Genomic DNA, 21,255 nt, shown 5'->3' with positions numbered 1-21,255 from the left:
TTACTCCAGTATAGATGGAGAGGTCTAGGTACCGATTTAATTAGTGTCATTCTAGAACAGCGCCACAAGTATAGAACGTTCCTGAACCCGCATTTTGTTCATGTCTCACCCCCAGAAAGTAAACCATTCTACATAGACAGACAGAATCCGCTACGAGAAGTCCACCCAGTCCAAGGGGCGGGTGGCGTAATGCAACGAGTGTTTGTATACACTCCGATATCAAAGATGGAACTTCTTGAAATGAAGAAATTAATTCCCTGTCATGACAAAGATCCAGCGGGGTTCCATAGAGAATTAAAAGACATGCTCCGTATGGGAGAATACACTTACCCAGATATCATTAAAATGTTAAAGGTCCTGCTACCCGCAGGGGTGTATGAAAAGTTAAAAGAAAAAGAATGGGAGGTGGGAGAGAAAAAGATCGATTGGGCAGCTCTAGAAGCTGAAGACAAGGCACGAGTACCAGGTACCGGTCTTGGAGATAAATGTAAAGAATTACCAGAATTATTGATTCAAGTTTTACCCAGATTATTGACAACTAGGAAAGAAGACTGGGATGCAATCTCAGCCTGTAAACAGAAACAAGATGAAGACATTAGTGATTTTTATTCTAGATTTGAGAAATGTTTCAGTATTAACAGTGGTCTCAAGACAAGTAGTGAGTCATACCCTCATCTTTTCGTTACCAAATTAGTCGAGAATTCAAGTCCACAAATTAAAAACCGAGTTTTGAAAGTCGAAAGCACCTGGCAAGCAAATACTCCGTCCCAGATGCTCCAGATGCTTCAGTATCACCAGAATAGAATTAGAGAAGAGCAAGAACACGAAAGAAAACGTATGAAAGACACGAAAATGAAAGTGCTAGTTGCACAGTCTATTCCTCAAGACAGTCAGAAGAGAGGTCCGAATCAAGCCAGTCATCCTGCGGCTCCCGTTAAAGGGAACTGCAATTATTGTAAACAGCCAGGTCATTTTATAAACGAGTGTGCAGTTCTGAAACACAACATAGCTACTGGTAAGACTAAAGAAAGACCACGTCCGCCGAGACAAGAACAAGTTTCACAGACTCCTCAGTCACAGAATGCACCACAGACAGTTACCGTACCGCAGCCTATTGCTGCAACACAGCATGTCACACAGCAGATGTACCAGTATGCACAGTCTGAGTATCCAGAGTACCAACAGTATTCATGAAACAGCCTAGAGAGGGAGGTAGGCTTGCCTCTCATCGAGATACCTGTAGACCAAGAAGGTCCCTATGTTCATAGTCAAGTATTAGGGAAAGACAGAAAGTTTTTGATCGATACAGGGGCAAGTAGGACCACAATTAGTCACGCCGAAGTTCCAGGGGCTCCGCTCTCAGGCTCAAGAAATGTTTCCCTTGGATTTTCAGGAAAACCCATAGTTAATGAAATATCTAAGCCAGTTACTCTAGAAGTAGGTCCATTGTCCCGTACTACTGATCTGTTACTTACTAAGTCATGTCCAGAAAATCTATTAGGCATTAAGACGTTGAAAGAATTAGGTGCAGTTATTTGCTGTTCCCCAGAGGGAATACGTCTGTTCCTACGTGACTTTAAGGGTCACTATGTATTACGAGATTTTGATTCAAGATTGTCTAATGTTCCGCAGCATTTATGGGCGCAAGGTCCAACTGATGTAGGTTACATGCAAATCACACCCTATCGTGTGACTCTCAAACCAGGTGTAGTGTTACCACGAATCAGGCAGTACAGATTGCCACCTGAGGCTGTAGCAGCCTTATCCAAAATTATTGACGAGCTCATGGCTCAAGGAGTAGTTGTAGAAACTGACTCCAATGTATGTAATTCTCCGATCATTCCAGTCATGAAACGTACTGATCCAAATGCACCCCCAGTATATCGATTAGTGATTGATTTACGAGAGCTTAACAAATGTATTATTCCTCAGTACCCAGTTGTTCCAGACATTTCTTCCCTGTTAACAGCCATTGATTCCGAAGCCATGTTTTTCACTGTTATTGACCTCAAGAATGCATTCTTTAGTGTTCCAATTCATCCAGACAGCCAGTTTCTTTTCGGATTCTGTTTAAATGGAAGGAGCTATATGTTTACACGCGCTCCTCAAGGTTTCACAGAAAGCCCTAGTATTTACAGTCAAGCACTCAAGAGACAACTAGACAACATTCACATGCCAACTGACACTGCCCTGCTCCAGTATGTCGATGATCTACTGATCACAGCCCGTTCTGAACGTGCTTGCGAGCGAGCATCACTTACAGTTCTGTATTTTCTAGCCGAGATGGGGCACAAGGTGTCACCTTCGAAGCTTCAATTCTGTGTCCAGCAAGTGGTATACTTAGGACACTTGCTGTCCAGGAGGGGTAGGCAGTTGACACCCGACCGTATCCAGTTAATAGCGAGTCTTCCCCAGCCCAGAACCCAGAAGGAGGTACGTGCCTTTATCGGCCTTACTTCTTATTGTAGACAATGGATTCCCCAGTATGCATTCCTAGCCAAGCCACTGATACAGTTAACGACACAGGAGGCAGCCGTATCGACTGTCCTCCCTTGGACATCTGACCATACACTTAGTTTCAACGAGTTAAAGAAAGCCCTATGTCAAGCTCCAGTTCTAGCTACACCGAACTACAGTAAGCCTTTTACACTTTTCGTTACTGAACGCGAAGGTACAGCATTATCTGTCCTCACACAAGATCAAGCAGGTCAATACAAGCCCTGTGCTTATTTTTCGAGCACATTAGATCCAGTCGCCCAGGCGTTGCCTGCGTGCCTCAAGTCAGTTGCAGCCACAGCACTAGCTATCAGACAAAGTGATTCTATAGTTTTAGGACATTCCCTGACAGTACAGGTCCCACATTCAGTAGAAGTTCTTTTAAACCGAACACAAACTCAGCACTTGACAATTGCACGTTTAACAGGTTATGAATTGACACTGTTCCAGCCACACATAGAAATTAGACGCTGCAACGTCCTGAATCCTGCTACACTGTTACCATCAGTTAATTCAAATCCAGACACACATGATTGTATGGAAGTAGTTAACATTACGACAAAGCCAAGACAAGACCTGACAGATATTCCGTTACCAGATCCTGACCTGACACTTTATGTGGATGGTTCATGTATGAGAACTAGTACAGGAGAACTAGTCGCCGCGTATGCAGTGACTACCGACACTGAAGTTATTGAAACACACCGTATTGATACCCTGTCCGCTCAAGCAGCAGAGCTAGTTGCTCTGACACAAGCCTGTATACATGCCAAGAACCTGAAGGTTAATGTTTACACAGATTCACGTTACGCATTCGGAGTTGTACACGACTTCGGAGTGCTCTGGCAGGAGAGAGGTTTTATGACTTCTCATGGAACCAAGATTCAGCATGGTCTCCTTATTCAAGCTCTGTTAGATGCCATACATTTACCGACATCTATTGCTATCATGAAGTGCAAAGCACATACGAAAGTTACTGACATTATTTCCCAAGGTAATGATTTAGCAGACCGCACAGCCAAGCTTACAGCACAGACTCCAGACATTCCAGTTAATCAGACACATATTCCAGATCTGACTACATGCATGACAGTTAAGGACCCTACACAAGATGTCATAGATATCCAGTCACATGCTACTCCCGATGAAATCAAGAAATGGTCTGTACAAGGAGGGGTCCAGACAGATCAGGGATGGGTAACGAAGGGTAGAGCCACATGGTTTCTCCCCGATTCTATGGTTCAAGTCATTATCAATACCGCACATAGTCCAGCACATTTAGGAGAAAAAGCTATGTTAGACAGTATCCAGAACATTTGGTTCAACAAGCATTTACGAGCTGCAGCCAAGCAGAAAGTCCGTACCTGTATGATATGTTGTCAGTTTAATCCAGGTAAAAGTGTCCCGGTGGAACAAGGTGGTTTCCAGCCCCCTGACCACCCTTTTGAGGTCCTCCAGATGGATTATATTCAAATGGAGCGATGTCGAGGTTTCAAGTATGTCCTTGTAGTTGTATGCGCTTTGTCCAGGTGGACAGAAGCATATCCAGTCCCAGATTACACAGCCGCGACCACTGCCAAGCAGTTGGTTCGTGAATTCTTCCCTAGATATGGACTCCCTAGAGTCGTATATTCTGATAACGGCCAGCCATTCTCATCTGAACTCATGAAACACGTTTCCCTTTTGTTAGGGTACCAGTGGAAGTTCCATTGTGTACGCCATCCAGAAGCAGCTGGACTAGTCGAAAGGCATAATCAGACTCTGAAAATCCGTATAGCAAAAGTCTGTAAAGACAAGGGTGTGGACTGGTTAGTAGCTTTGCCAGTCGCTCTGTTTTACATGCGTATGGTCGCACATTCCAGATCAGGTCTGTCCCCGTATGAGGTCGTTTTCGGCCGCCCCCCTAATATGTGGGGTACTCCTAGACCCCGAAGTATTACCGATGTTTCATGTAATATGCTGACAGATTACCTAGCTTCCTTGATGTCTGCCCTCAACTCATGTCGTTCACAGGTTGCCGCCGCATTTCCAGACAATACCGAGGTGGCACCGCACGAGATCGTTCCAGGCTCCCTAGTGATGATCAGAAATTTCGACAGATCAAGTCCGCTGGAACCACGTTGGAAGGAGCCACGTCAGGTCCTCTTGACCACCCGAACTGCCGTCAAGTTGGAAGGCAGGAAGGGGTGGGTCCACCTTTCTCATGTAAAACTTTTCAAAGGACCGAAACCAGTCTTCAAAAACATTTCCAAGAACATTTCCCAGGAATCGAAGGATTGCCAGAACATTGTTTTAAAGGACTGTCCCGCACAAGACATTATTACAACCCCTCCCTTGTTAGAGAAAACTCCGCAACAGGAGTATAAGTTAAAGCTCAGGTCTAATAAGTCAGCCAGTTTGATTGTATAAGTCCTCCCCTAGGTGAAACGGTTAGACTGTTTCTGACATGTATAAAATAGACCCCCATAGTGAGAGAGTCAGTCAAAGCTCAATCAAATGTATCGTTTTTCTGAGTTTTGTATTATTCATCAGCCTAATGGCTTCTTGCACCAGCTATGCTTTCTATCTGTGTTTTTCAGTTCCTCATGTAAATATGTCTGCTCATGCTACAGTAGAGCACACGTTTAGTGATCTGCCTCCTCACGAATATGCATACCGCCTCGCTATGCGTAATAACACATTTATCCGTATGTTACATTATTCACACCAGACCAGCAATGCCACAAATTGTTGGGTGTGTGGTCGACTCCCCCCTTTCCAGACACCGAAGGGAGTTCTGCCACTCTTTCCTTATCCATTCTCACACAATGGTTCGTGTGGAGCATGGTCCACGTTAACGTCATCCTCAACAGATATGTCTTTTCTTAACAGTACATGTTTCCCAGACAAGCAAGGTTTCCCCCACAGAACAGGTTTAGATTTAGAAAATGAAGTATATAATTTAGGAAATTATTCGTCGAATTTCATGGTTCTGAATGTTCAGTCTGATACTACTCCAGACTCACCCGCTATTTCAGTACTACCAGTCAAAGGCGAATTATGTGTCCGTAGTTATGGTTCTGTACATATAGGTCATAGTGAATGTACTACTGTTATCAAGTATAGTGACAGTAGGAAATCTATTTTTAAAGCTTCACGTCATTCTTATTTTGTTTGTGGTCAAACTACATATGTCCGTCTGCCCCTCGATTGGGAGGGAACCTGTTACATTGCTTTCCTACTGCCACCTGTTTTTCTAGCCCCACCTGACTATCATAGGAATTCTTTCTTAGTACACACTAGACACAAGAGAAATCTACCGATTGTCGATTATACTGAAACCGCCGCAGAGCAATTCATTGATATAGATAAAGGTGTTTTCCCTTATTTAGGCACAGTTGTAAATAGTAAGCTAATCCGTAGGTTAACAAGAACCCTTGAAGCAGTAGTAGATGAGACTGCCTCTGCTCTAGGTAACTTAACTGAAGAACAATCCTTTATGAGAATTGTCGTTTTACAGAATCGTCTCGTCCTTGACGTCATACTGGCCGATAGGGGCGGGGCCTGTAGAATTCTCGGATCCAGTTGTTGCATTTTCATTCCAAATAACGCGCCGTCTGTTTATTCAGCTATAACCAGACTCCATAAAATTGCCCATCTGTTACACCAAGATCCAGGCACCTGGACATGGTCCGGTTGGTTCTGGAATGTAATTTCCGAATGGGGTTGGAAAGTCCTGTCCTTTTTAGGTATTGCAGTAGCGATCATATTTAGCTGCTGCCTCTGTATACAATGTGGCCCTGCGATTTGCAGCATGTGTGCTACCTCTTGTATTCCCCGTCCCAAGCCCTGTTCTAAATCCCGTTCCAAGACAATTCGAGACGAGCAAATGGTACTGTATGAAATGATAGACGGTATCATGAATATTGATGTTTCCTGATGGAAACGTAGTGACAAGGAGGGAATGTGGAAAAGTAAATTTTGCCATGTTCTGTGTCCCTACGCCTCATCCATCATGTGTTATGTGTGCATGATCAATATGCATATGTTATTCCCCATTTCTGATTAAAGACGCAATTACAGTTGTGTCCACCTCTAGTATGTTAGTTTCCAGTCCTCGTGAATACTACGAATATCAGGCCTATGTAAGTAATGTTGCCACGTTTCTCAGTGTACACGTTATTCAATTATAAAGTCCCCGTTTCCAGGCCTCAAAAGGGCCCGGACCACAGATTCAGCTCCTGTCTCCTGAAAGCCTCGCTGAGGAGCGATACAGCCCCCACCTGTATCCTCGACCCTTCACTTACTTCCTGCCTTGCAGTGCCCGGTGCACCCCGGCTCTGCCTCTGAGTCTGCCAAAAGTATGTTATAGTTCCAGCTATCAGTTCAGTCCTCCTCCTCTGCATTCCTAAGCTACTGAACTGCATCAATAGTTTCCGTCATTGTCTAGCCTTCTCGTCTCCACGTTAGAGAAATACTGTATTTAATGGTCATTTAATATTCTTCACGCACTACATGTAGAATAATGCATGGTCCAGTCTTAGAATCAAGTTAGCTTTTCCCCTCATGACTTCTAGTTTATATCAACATGTTCCCTAAACATTAGATACCAGATAGGGTTTAGGTACATGTCGCTCCGACCCTCCAGACTCTAGTCTCTGCTCCTAGCACAGAGTTCGTAGCCCCAGCTTCTCCTAGTAACACGTCATTGCCAGTTTTCGCGCACCATTAGGTTAGAGGTCCCGGCTCCTTAGGTAGCCCCCTCCAATGTTTCCGCCCATTCATGACATATTCTGTTACGTTTTGCATCACATGTCTAAGTAAACTCCCAGTTACACCTCTTATTTCTCTTATCTCTCGCGACTGCTACGCGTCACGCCTTCTACTCCACCCACTGTTACGCCTACTGCAATGTAATGCTATGTGTTTGCGCTATGTATATAAGTCAATGTCTTGTTATTAAATGTTAGCGCGCTCATCCCAGACCAAGCCCCAGCAGCTGCTGGGCCTCTTTTCCCCTGCTGGGCCTCTTTTCCCCTGCTGGGCCTCTTTTCCCCTGCTGGGATCCTTTTGTTCTGCTGGGTCACCCTATGCAGGTTGTCCTGATCCTGTCCTTATGCTGTAATAAACCTGCAGAAACTCCTACTACCTCGAATCTTGACTCTTATTTATTGAGCTATCTGTTATGCTATAAGTCTAGTCAAAAATAGGGTATTATTTATTTATTTACCTTGTGTGACCCTCAGTGACTCATACAGTCTCGTGTGACCCTCAGCGACCCCTGTATCCTTGTGTGACCCTCAGTGACTCATACAGTCTCGTGTGACCCTCAGCGACCCCTGTATCCTTGTGTGACCCTCAGTGACTCATACAGTCTCGTGTGACCCTCAGCGACCCCTGTATCCTTGTGTGACCCTCAGTGACTCATACAGTCTCGTGTGACCCTCAGCGACCCTTGTATCCTTGTGTGACCCTCAGTGACTCATACAGTCTTGTGTGACCCTCAGTGACCCCTGTATCCTTGTGTGACCCTCAGTGACCCCGGTAGCCTCGTGTGACCCTCAGCGACCCCTGTATCCTTGTGTGACCCTCAGTGACTCATACAGTCTCGTGTGACCCTCAGTGACCCCTGTAACCTCGTGTGACCCTCAGTGACTCATACAGTCTCGTTTGACCCTCAGCGACCCCTGTATCCTTGTGTGACCCTCAGTGACTCATATTAAGCTGCTGCCTCTGTATACAATGTGGCCCTGCGATTTGCGGCATTTGTGCTACCTCTTGTATTCCTAGTCCCAAGCCCCGTTCTAAATCCCGTTCCAAGACAATTCGAGATGAGCAAATGGTACTGTATGAAATGATAGATGGTATCATGAATATTGATGTTTCCTGATGGAAACGTAGTGACAAGGAGGGAATGTGGAAAAGTAAATTTTGCCATGTTCTGTGTCACCACGTGTCATCCATCATATGTTATGTGTGCATGACCAATATGTATATGATATTCCCCATGTCCGATTAATGACGCAATTACAGTTGTGTCCACCTCTAGTATGTCATTTTCCAGTCCTCGTGAATACTACGAATATCAGGCCTATGTAAAGCTACGTTGCCACGTTTCTCAGTGTGCACGTTATTTCATTATAAAGCCCCCGTTTCCAGGCCTCAACAGGGCCCGGACACTAGATTCAGCTCCTGTCTCCTGAAGCTTCGCTGAGGAGCGATACAGCCCCCACCTGTATCCTCGACCTTTCACTTACTTCTTGCCTCGCAGTGCCCGGTGCAGCTTGGCTCTGCCTCTGAGTCTGCCAAGACTATGTTATAGTTCCAGTTATCAGTTTAGTCCTCCTTCTCTGCATTCCTAAGCTACTGAACTGCATCAATAGTTTCCGTCATTGTCTAGCCTATGCGGCTCCATGTTAAGAGAAATACTGTATTTAATGGTCATTTAGTATTCTTCATCGCGCACTACATGTAGAATAAATGCATGCTCCAGTCTTAGAATCAAGTTAGCCTTTCCCCTCATGACTTCTAGTTTATATCAACATGTTCCCTAAACATTAGATACTAGATAGGGTTTAGGTACATGTCGCTCCGACCCTCCAGACTTTAGTCTCTGCTCCTAGCACAGAGTTCATAGCCCCAGCTTCTCCTAGTAACACGTCATTGCCAGTTTACGCGCACCACCAGGTTAGAGGTCCCGGCTCCTTAGGTAGCCCCCTCCTATGTTTCCGCCCCATTCATGACATATTCTGTTACGTTTGCACCACATGTCTATGTATACTCCCAGTTACACCTACTTTTACTGTTATCTTTCGCGACTGCTACGCGTCACGCCTTCTGCTCCACCCACTGCTACGCCTACTGCAATGTAATGCTATGTGTTCGCGCTATGTATATATGCCCGTGTATTGTTATTAAAAGTTAGCGCGCTCATCCCAGACCCAGCCCCGGCAGCTGCTGGGCCCCAGTTGTCCTGCTGGGCCCTGTCATTCTGTTCCTATGCAGGTCGTCCTGTCCCTGTCCTTTATGCTGTAATAAACCTGCAGAAACTCCTACTACCTCGAATCTTGACTCTTATTTTATTGAGCTATCTGTTATGATCTATGCCTAGTCAAAAATAGGGTATTATTTATTTATTTACCACACCCTCAGCGACCCCTGTATCCTTGTGTGACCCTCAGTGACTCATACAGTCTCGTGTGACCCTCAGCGACCCCTGTATCCTTGTGTGACCCTCAGTGACTCATACAGTCTCGTGTGACCCTCAGCGACCCCTGTATCCTTGTGTGACCCTCAGTGACTCATACAGTCTCGTGTGACCCTCAGCGACCCCTGTATCCTTGTGTGACCCTCAGTGACTCATACAGTCTCGTGTGACCCTCAGTGACTCCTACAGTCTCGTGTGACCCTCAGTGACTCATACAGTCTCGTGTGACCCTCAGCGACCCCTGTATCCTTGTGTGGCCCTCAGTGACTCATACAGTCTCGTGTGACACTCAGCGACCCCTGTATCCTTGTGTGACCTCAGTGACTCATACAGTCTCGTGTGACCCTCAGTGACTCATATAGTCTCGTGTGACCCTCAGTGACTCATACAGTCTCGTGTGACCATCAGCGACCCCTGTATCCTTGTGTGACCCTCAGTGACTCATACAGTCTCGTGTGACCCTCAGCGACCCCTGTATCCTTGCGTGACCCTCAGTGACTCATACAGTCTCGTGTGACCCTCAGCGACCCCTGTATCCTTGTGTGACCCTCAGTGACTCATACAGTCTCGTGTGACCCTCAGTGACTCATACAGTCTCGTGTGACCCTCAGTGACTCATACAGTCTCGTGTGACCCTCAGCGACCCCTGTATCCTTGTGTGACCCTCAGTGACTCATACAGTCTCGTGTGACCCTCAGTGACTCATACAGTCTCGTGTGACCCTCAGCGACCCCTGTATCCTTGTGTGACCCTCAGTGACTCATACAGTCTTGTGTGACCCTCAGCGACCCCTGTATCCTTGTGTGACCCTCAGTGACTCATACAGTCTCGTGTGACCCTCAGCGACCCCTGTATCCTTGTGTGACCCTCAGTGACTCATACAGTCTCGTGTGACCCTCAGCGACCCCTGTATCCTTGTGTGACCCTCAGTGACTCATACAGTCTCGTGTGACCCTCAGCGACCCTTGTATCCTTGTGTGACCCTCAGTGACTCATACAGTCTTGTGTGACCCTCAGTGACCCCTGTATCCTTGTGTGACCCTCAGTGACCCCGGTAGCCTCGTGTGACCCTCAGCGACCCCTGTATCCTTGTGTGACCCTCAGTGACTCATACAGTCTCGTGTGACCCTCAGCGACCCCTGTATCCTTGTGTGACCCTCAGTGACTCATACAGTCTCGTGTGACCCTCAGCGACCCCTGTATCCTTGTGTGACCCTCAGTGACTCATACAGTCTCGTGTGACCCTCAGTGACTCATACAGTCTCGTGTGACCCTCAGTGACTCATACAGTCTCGTGTGACCCTCAGCGACCCCTGTATCCTTGTGTGACCCTCAGTGACTCATACAGTCTCGTGTGACCCTCAGCGACCCCTGTATCCTTGTGTGACCCTCAGTGACTCATACAGTCTCGTGTGACCCTCAGAGACCCCTGTATCCTTGTGTGACCCTCAGTGACTCATACAGTCTAGTGTGACCCTCAGTGACTCATACAGTCTCGTGTGACCCTCAGCGACCCCTGTATCCTTGTGTGACCCTCAGTGACTCATACAGTCTCGTGTGACCCTCAGTGACTCATACAGTCTCGTGTGACCCTCAGTGACTCATACAGTCTCGTGTGACCCTCAGCGACCCCTGTATCCTTGTGTGACCCTCAGTGACTCATACAGTCTCGTGTGACCCTCAGCGACCCCTGTATCCTTTTGTGACCCTCAGTGACTCATACAGTCTCGTGTGACCCTCAGCGACCCCTGTATCCTTGTGTGACCCTCACTCAGTGACTCATACAGTCTCATGTGACCCTCAGCGACCCCTGTATCCTTGTGTGACCCTCAGTGACTCATACAGTCTTGTGTGACCCTCAGTGACTCATACAGTCTCGTGTGACCCTCAGTGACTCATACAGTCTCGTGTGACCCTCAGTGACTCATACAGTCTCGTGTGACCCTCAGTGACTCATACAGTCTCGTGTGACCCTCAGTGACTCATACAGTCTCGTGTGACCCTCAGCGACCCCTGTATCCTTGTGTGACCCTCAGTGACTCATACAGTCTCGTGTGACCCTCAGCGACCCCTGTATCCTTGTGTGACCCTAAGTGACTCATACAGTCTCGTGTGACCCTCAGTGACCCCTGTAACCTCATGTGACCCTCAGTGACTCATACAGTCTCGTGTGACCCTCAGCGACCCCTGTATCCTTGTGTGACCCTCATTGACTCATACAGTCTCGTGTGACCCTCAGTGACTCATACAGTCTCGTGTGACCCTCAGCGACCCTTGTATCCTTGTGTGACCCTCAGTGACTCATACAGTCTCGTGTGACCCTCAGCGACCCCTGTATCCTTGTGTGACCCTCAGTGACTCATACAGTCTCGTGTGACCCTCAGTGACTCATACAGTCTCGTGTGACCCTCAGTGACTCATACAGTCTCGTGTGACCCTCAGTGACTCATACAGTCTCGTGTGACCCTCAGTGACTCCTACAGCCTTGTGTGACCCTCAGTGACTCATACAGTCTCGTGTGACCCTCAGTGACTCATACAGTCTCGTGTGACCCTCAGTGACTCATACAGTCTCGTGTGACCCTCAGTGACTCCTACAGCCTTGTGTGACCCTCAGTGACTCATACAGTCTCGTGTGACCCTCAGCGACCCCTGTATCCTTGTGTGACCCTCAGTGACTCATACAGTCTTGTGTGACCCTCAGCGACCCCTGTATCCTTGTGTGACCCTCAGTGACTCATACAGTCTCGTGTGACCCTCAGCGACCCCTGTATCCTTGTGTGACCCTCAGTGACTCATACAGTCTCGTGTGACCCTCAGCGACCCCTGTATCCTTGTGTGACCCTCAGTGACTCATACAGTCTCGTGTGACCCTCAGTGACCCCTGTAACCTCGTGTGACCCTCAGTGACTCATACAGTCTCGTGTGACCCTCAGCGACCCCTGTATCCTCGTGTGACCCTCAGTGACTCATACAGTCTCGTGTGACCCTCAGCGACCCCTGTATCCTTGTGTGACCCTCAGTGACTCATACAGTCTCGTGTGACCCTCAGCGACCCCTGTATCCTTGTGTGACCCTCAGTGACTCATACAGTCTCGTGTGACCCTCAGCGACCCCTGTATCCTTGTGTGACCCTCAGTGACTCATACAGTCTTGTGTGACCCTCAGCGACCCCTGTATCCTTGTGTGACCCTCAGTGACTCATACAGTCTCGTGTGACCCTCAGCGACCCCTGTATCCTTGTGTGACCCTCAGTGACTCATACAGTCTCGTGTGACCCTCAGCGACCCCTGTATCCTTGTGTGACCCTCAGTGACTCATACAGTCTCGTGTGACCCTCAGCGACCCCTGTATCCTTGTGTGACCCTCAGTGACTCATACAGTCTCGTGTGACCCTCGGCGACCCCTGTATCCTTGTGTGACCCTCAGTGACTCATACAGTCTCGTGTGACCCTCAGTGACTCCTACAGTCTCGTGTGACCCTCAGTGACTCATACAGTCTCGTGTGACCCTCAGTGACTCATACAGTCTCGTGTGACCCTCAGTGACTCCTACAGCCTTGTGTGACCCTCAGTGACTCATACAGTCTCGTGTGACCATCAGTGACTCATACAGTCTCGTGTGACCCTCAGTGACTCATACAGTCTCGTGTGACCCTCAGTGACTCCTACAGCCTTGTGTGACCCTCAGTGACTCATACAGTCTCGTGTGACCCTCAGCGACCCCTGTATCCTTGTGTGACCCTCAGTGACTCATACAGTCTTGTGTGACCCTCAGCGACCCCTGTATCCTTGTGTGACCCTCAGTGACTCATACAGTCTTGTGTGACCCTCAGCGACCCCTGTATCCTTGTGTGACCCTCAGTGACTCATACAGTCTCGTGTTGCCCTCAGCGACCCCTGTATCCTTGTGTGACCCTCAGTGACTCATACCGTCTCGTGTGACCCTCAGTGACCCCTGTAACCTCGTGTGACCCTCAGTGACTCATACAGTCTCGTGTGACCCTCAGCGACCCCTGTATCCTTGTGTGACCCTCAGTGACTCATACAGTCTCGTTTGACCCTCAGCGACCCCTGTATCCTTGTGTGACCCTCAGTGACTCATACAGTCTCGTGTGACCCTCAGCGACCCCTGTATCCTTGTGTGACCCTCAGTGACTCATACAGTCTTGTGTGACCCTCAGCGACCCCTGTATCCTTGTGTGACCCTCAGTGACTCATACAGTCTCGTGTGACCCTCAGCGACCCCTGTATCCTTGTGTGACCCTCAGTGACTCATACAGTCTCGTGTGACCCTCAGCGACCCCTGTATCCTTGTGTGACCCTCAGTGACTCATACAGTCTCGTGTGACCCTCAGCGACCCCTGTATCCTTGTGTGACCCTCAGTGACTCATACAGTCTTGTGTGACCCTCAGTGACTCATACAGTCTCGTGTAACCCTCAGCGACCCTTGTATCCTTGTGTGACCCTCAGTGACTCATACAGTCTCGTGTGACCCTCAGCGAACCCTGTATCCTTGTGTGACCCTCAGTGACTCATACAGTCTTGTGTGACCCTCAGTGACTCATACAGTCTCGTGTGACCCTCAGTGACTCATACAGTCTCGTGTGACCCTCAGCGACCCCTGTATCCTTGTGTGACCCTCAGTGACTCATACAGTCTCGTGTGACCCTCAGCGACCCCTGTATCCTTGTGTGACCCTAAGTGACTCATACAGTCTCGTGTGACCCTCAGTGACCCCTGTAACCTCATGTGACCCTCAGTGACTCATACAGTCTCGTGTGACCCTCAGCGACCCCTGTATCCTTGTGTGACCCTCAGTGACTCATACAGTCTCGTGTGACCCTTAGTGACTCATACAGTCTCGTGTGACCCTCAGTGACTCATACAGTCTCGTGTGACCCTCAGTGACTCATACAGTCTCGTGTGACCCTCAGTGACTCCTACAGCCTTGTGTGACCCTCAGTGACTCATACAGTCTCGTGTGACCCTCAGTGACTCATACAGTCTCGTGTGACCCTCAGTGACTCATACAGTCTCGTGTGACCCTCAGTGACTCCTACAGCCTTGTGTGACCCTCAGTGACTCATACAGTCTCATGTGACCCTCAGCGACCCCTGTATCCTTGTGTGACCCTCAGTGACTCATACAGTCTTGTGTGACCCTCAGCGACCCCTGTATCCTTGTGTGACCCTCAGTAACTCATACAGTCTCGTGTGACCCTCAGCGACCCCTGTATCCTTGTGTGACCCTCAGTGACTCATACAGTCTCGTGTGACCCTCAGCGACCCCTGTATCCTTGTGTGACCCTCAGTGACTCATACAGTCTCGTGTGACCCTCAGTGACCCCTGTAACCTCGTGTGACCCTCAGTGACTCATACAGTCTCGTGTGACCCTCAGCGACCTCTGTATCCGTGTGTGACCCTCAGTGACTCATACAGTCTCGTGTGACCCTCAGCGACCCCTGTATCCTTGTGTGACCCTCAGTGACTCATACAGTCTCGTGTGACCCTCAGCGACCCCTGTATCCTTGTGTGACCCTCAGTGACTCATACAGTCTCGTGTGACCCTCAGCGACCCCTGTATCCTTGTGTGACCCTCAGTGACTCATACAGTCTCGTGTGACCCTCAGCGACCCCTGTATCCTTGTGTGACCCTCAGTGACTCATACAGTCTTGTGTGACCCTCAGCGACCCCTGTATCCTTGTGTGACCCTCAGTGACTCATACAGTCTCGTGTGACCCTCAGCGACCCCTGTATCCTTGTGTGACCCTCAGTGACTCATACAGTCTCGTGTGACCCTCAGCGACCCCTGTATCCTTGTGTGACCCTCAGTGACTCATACAGTCTCGTGTGACCCTCAGCGACCCCTGTATCCTTGTGTGACCCTCAGTGACTCATACAGTCTCGTGTGACCCTCAGCGACCCCTGTATCCTTGTGTGACCCTCAGTGACTCATACAGTCTCGTGTGACCCTCAGTGACTCCTACAGTCTCGTGAGAGCCTCAGTGACTCATACAGTCTCGTGTGACCCTTAGCGACCCCTGTATCCTTGTGTGACCCTCAGTGACTCATACAGTCTCGTGTGACCCTCAGCGATCCCTGTATCCTTGTGTGACCTCAGTGACTCATACAGTCTCGTGTGACCCTCAGTGACTCATACAGTCTTGTGTGACCCTCAGTGACAGCGACCCCTGTATCCTTGTGTGACCCTCAGTGACTCATACAGTCTCGTGTGACCCTCAGCGACCCCTGTATCCTTGCGTGACCCTCAGTGACTCATACAGTCTCGTGTGACCCTCAGCGACCCCTGTATCCTTGTGTGACCCTCAGTGACTCATACAGTCTCGTGTGACCCTTAGTGACTCATACAGTCTCGTGTGACCCTCAGTGACTCATACAGTCTCGTGTGACCCTCAGCGACCCCTGTATCCTTGTGTGACCCTCAGTGACTCATACAGTCTCGTGTGACCCTCAGAGACCCCTGTATCCTTGTGTGACCCTCAGTGACTCATACAGTCTAGTGTGACCCTCAGTGACTCATACAGTCTCGTGTGACCCTCAGCGACCCCTGTATCCTTGTGTGACCCTCAGTGACTCATACAGTCTCGTGTGACCCTCAGTGACTCATACAGTCTCGTGTGACCCTCAGTGACTCATACAGTCTCGTGTGACCCTCAGCGACCCCTGTATCCTTGTGTGACCCTCAGTGACTCATACAGTCTCGTGTGACCCTCAGCGACCCCTGTATCCTTTTGTGACCCTCAGTGACTCATACAGTCTCGTGTGACCCTCAGCGACCCCTGTATCCTTGTGTGACCCTCAGTGACTCATACAGTCTCGTGTGACCCTCAGCGACCCCTGTATCCTTGTGTGACCCTCAGTGACTCATACAGTCTTGTGTGACCCTCAGTGACTCATACAGTCTCGTGTGACCCTCAGTGACTCATACAGTCTCGTGTGACCCTCAGTGACTCATACAGTCTCGTGTGACCCTCAGTGACTCATACAGTCTCGTGTGACCCTCAGTGACTCATACAGTCTCGTGTGACCCTCAGTGACTCATACAGTCTCGTGTGACCCTCAGCGACCCCTGTATCCTTGTGTGACCCTCAGTGACTCATACAGTCTCGTGTGACCCTCAGCGACCCCTGTATCCTTGTGTGACCCTAAGTGACTCATACAGTCTCGTGTGACCCTCAGTGACCCCTGTAACCTCATGTGACACTCAGTGACTCATACAGTCTCGTGTGACCCTCAGCGACCCCTGTATCCTTGTGTGACCCTCATTGACTCATACAGTCTCGTGTGACCCTCAGTGACTCATACAGTCTCGTGTGACCCTCAGCGACCCTTGTATCCTTGTGTGACCCTCAGTGACTCATACAGTCTCGTGTGACCCTCAGCGACCCCTGTATCCTTGTGTGACCCTCAGTGACTCATACAGTCTCGTGTGACCCTCAGTGACTCATACAGTCTCGTGTGACCCTCAGTGACTCATACAGTCTCGTGTGACCCTCAGTGACTCATACAGTCTCGTGTGACCCTCAGTGACTCCTACAGCCTTGTGTGACCCTCAGTGACTCATACAGTCTCGTGTGACCCTCAGTGACTGTAGGAGAGTAGGGTCTGAATTTTTTGCTTTTTGCTTCACTGGTTTTCGACTACTGAGGCTGTGGGCCTGCTGATCAGACCCCCAGCCTGCTGTTCTCTCACTAAATTAATGACACATGTGCTATAGGCACATACCAATTGGAAATGGACTCCTTGTCAGCCCCTGTAGAATGCACTATAGGTGCACAGGGCATAGGGGCCACTAAGGCCTACCAGGGGCTGCAGCATATATTTTGCCACCCCTGGCTGGTTCTTAAATTGACACAACTGGCTGATCACTCAGCTGGGGTAAGGTGGTGTACACACCCCTTGCTTAGATATAGTATACCTATGTCTAAACCTATATCTGGACACATGTAAACCTGTGAGCCACTCCTATAGTCAGGCCTCACCAATCCTGGAGGCTGAGTGCGTGGTTTTATGTGAGATGGAGCTCTAGCATGAGCTGAGCCTGTCTGCAGCCGTCGGGAACAAATCCCTAAGCTGTTTCAGGATAATGCCATACCATATACTATTAAGTGCCTTATAATCCTCGCGGTTATTTAGCAACTTTGGTTTGGCTTTATCAAAACATGTCGTGTAAGGTGTCATAAGATTTGGAATACTATCCCCTCGCCAGTTCTGGCGACGGGGATAGCATTCCACCCCTCTAGAGGGGTAAGACATGTTCCTTTACTAAATGCCGTTAATTTCTCCAAAGACCTTAAGATCCACAAAATGGATGCCTCTGCCACAGACAAATGTCTGGACCCCTGCAGTTGACCGAAACTCGACCAAATGGGTCCTGGACAAAGGGTTTCCTGTCACAGGAGGGTGTCACCGCCCTCCAGACAGGAGATAGTGTATTGTAGCAGGGAGGTTTGAAAGAAACCAGACACTGCCTGGGGCGCACAAGGCTGCCCCTTGCATAATCCGGCCAAACCGGTTCTGGGGCACTCCAGCCCTCGTGCCAGGGCGGCCTGGATCAAAGGAAGGGGGTGTATCCACCCACTTCCTGGGTCCCACCCATAGGGGTGGACCTAGCAGGTAATCACGCCCCCCAGATTGGAATAAGAGTGGGAGCAGTGCCAATGCACATCAGATTTCCTGGAAGAAACATTAGAAACGAAACTCTGGACCCTTGGACCTCCATCTCAACGTGGAAGCCCGAAGAATCTCCCTTGTGGTCAAGGAGTGACCACCCTGCAGCAGCAGGCACCATCCAGCCCTCGACGTCTACTTAGTTGCAGTTCCCGCCGGAGCTCGAGCGACTGAGATCGACGAGATCAAGCTTGCCTGCCTTACAACAGCCCGATCCACAGTCCCTGCAGAGCTGAGACCCGTGGAGGCGACCGGAAGCGTGGGGCACGCCATCTTGGATTGACCACGAGACGCTGACCGTGCAGCCCACGAGTGACCCTCGAAGCTGTGCACCGGGGTTTGAGAAGCCCCCACCCTGAGCTGCTCCTGAGCCGAAGTTCAGCCCTCCACACTCGACGAGTGCTGCGTGGGGCCCTTTGGCTCTATTTGGCTCAACGCGTTGGCCCGGTCACTTGCCAGCTGGCTAGTGGTCCCTGTGCCGACGAACTACCTAAGAAGACTCGTGAATCTGTTTGCTCCAGATCCACACCAGCTCTCCTGAAAAGGAGCCCCGACTCTGACCCTCCTGGTCCGAGTGAGAAGCAATCTTTGGATCCTGCGTGGATTGCTCTTACCAAGGCTTGTTTGCTCCAAACTTGAAGCCGACTGCACCGACGGTGAGAGCCTGCGTGGGACAGATCGTGACCTGCTCCTGGACGTCGCAGATGCCCCAGAGCCCACGTGACAGCGGAGAGAAGCTCCTCGACGACCACCTGATTGCGCCCGACATTGCCTGGTTCCATCCTGGTTCCACCCTGGTCACTGCTGAGTGACCCAGACTCTGTCCCCTCTGTTTCAGGTACTCTACAACTTGAGTCCACCCTTGGACTCCACCGGACACTTCATCTTTAACCCGCCTGCAGCCCTTTCAGCTTCAAGCACCAAGAGCCTGCGTGTCAAAACCCGACGCCACTTCGACCCTGTGCACCCTCTTCCTGTGGGTGAGGTAACTTTGCTCCGCCGGTGTTCCCACACTGGTGCACACCTCTAGGGTCTGTGTGTTAAGTTTTGTTCCTCTAGGTTCAGCGGAAGTGTCCTTAAACTTTAACTCTATGACTTTTACGCACCATTGGTTAACATTGGTGCATGCGTGCGCTTTCCGCACATCTCCCGAATCCCGAGGGCCATTCCCGACTTCAGCATTGCTTGTCCTGACTGCTCCCAGCGATTCCCTAGGCCCTAGGCCTAACCACTGCTCGAGTGGCCTTTCTTATACCACTTGTTTAGTATATGGTTTGAGTGGCCACCCGCCCTCATCCATAATTGTGCAACTTGTATGTTTAAACAGTGCTTTTGATTTAACGCTTGTGCCCCTTTATTCATAAAGAATACTGGGGATTGTTTTTAGTAATAAACACATATATTTTTATAATATATACTTGTGTGGTGTCCTTTCATTTGGTATTACAGGACTGTATGTGGTAAAACAGCTCGCTTAACACGACCTCTTAAGTTAAGCCTTTAGGCTGCTTAGTCCATGCTACCCCTAGGATAGCTTGTCTAATAAGGTTGACTTACAACCAGACACCATAAGGGATTGTTTGGTCAGGTAGTAGGTGGTTCCAGAATTGGAAACATCCCCTACCAGGCCAACTTCTCACATTGGTGAGCAGCGGTGCGGATTTGAGCTTGCTGTTGTTTTACCATTGCAATCTTTATATCAAATTGAAAGATCACATCAAGTACCTCTAGGTACATATAAAATCAAAAGCTTAGCATATTAAGTTCTACTGAACTTAGTAGTTGTAGGTTGAAGGGATTAGCACACCCTGACTACAACTAACTAGCAAGGTACAGTAGGAAAACACTTAGTGTAGGTAAGTGCACCACTTACACCTCACTAGTAACCATGTCTGACACAGGAAAAGCCTCAGGGTCTGCTCCTGTGACAGTTGACCCTACCCAGGCAACTTTTGGATATGACAAACTAACCCGCAGAGACTTGATTGCCTTGTGCAAAGCAAGAGGGTTAAAAAGGGGCAGAAGCCCCACCTGCCTAATCCTGGTAGAAATCCTAGAACAGGATGACTTAGAGAAAGCAAAAGCAGCTTCCCTAGACACAGGAAATGGAGGGAACCCCCCTGTAGTTGATCCCCCTGAAGAGGAGGATGATGATGACTTGGATGAGGACTCAGATGTTGAGGACTTAGAAGTACAGGATCAGGGTAGCCAGGTTCCAGTTGGTAGGCTTAGCCAGGCCAACTTGGACCTACTGGGGAATGGAGAGGGCCAGCACCTCCCCAGAACCCAACATGTGATTCTCCCAGGCAACAGAAGAGTGAGATCTCCCTCAGGGGACTCTCATATTTCTAGTGCCTCCAGAGAATCAGAGAGAGGCATGAGTGCTTCTCAGAAAGCTGAGCATAGGGCTAGAATGAGGGCTGTCAGACTCCAGATAGAGAGAGAGGAGGGAGCCCTGAGTCAAGCTAAGCTTACCTTAGCTCAAGCTAAACTTGCCTTGGCAAGAGAGCAGAAATTAAGTGGCTTAGATGTCACTGGTGGCAGCAATTTTCCAAGAGAAAAAGACAGGGCCTATGACAATAGAAACCTGACTAAAATTGTGGCCCCCTTCAAAGAAGGGGATGACATCCACAAATGGATGACTGCTCTTGAGAGAGCCTGCATGGTACAGCAGGTTCCTGAGGAACAGTGGGCTGCAATTTTGTGGTACTCCTTTTCTGAGAAAGGGAGGGACAGGCTCCTCACAGTTAGACCTGAGGATGCCAAAAACTACTCTGTTTTGAAGAGTGCTCTCATTGAAGGGTATGGCCTAACCACTGAGCAATACAGGTTGTTGTTCAGAGACACCCAGAAAGCACAGACTCAAGACTGGACTGATT

The sequence above is a fragment of the Lissotriton helveticus genome, chromosome 1_1 (genome assembly GCF_964261635.1).
Source record: "Lissotriton helveticus chromosome 1_1, aLisHel1.1, whole genome shotgun sequence".
Lineage (NCBI taxonomy): Eukaryota > Metazoa > Chordata > Amphibia > Caudata > Salamandridae > Lissotriton > Lissotriton helveticus.
The sequence above is the reverse complement of the archived record's forward strand: the minus strand, read 5'-3'. Positions refer to the sequence as shown.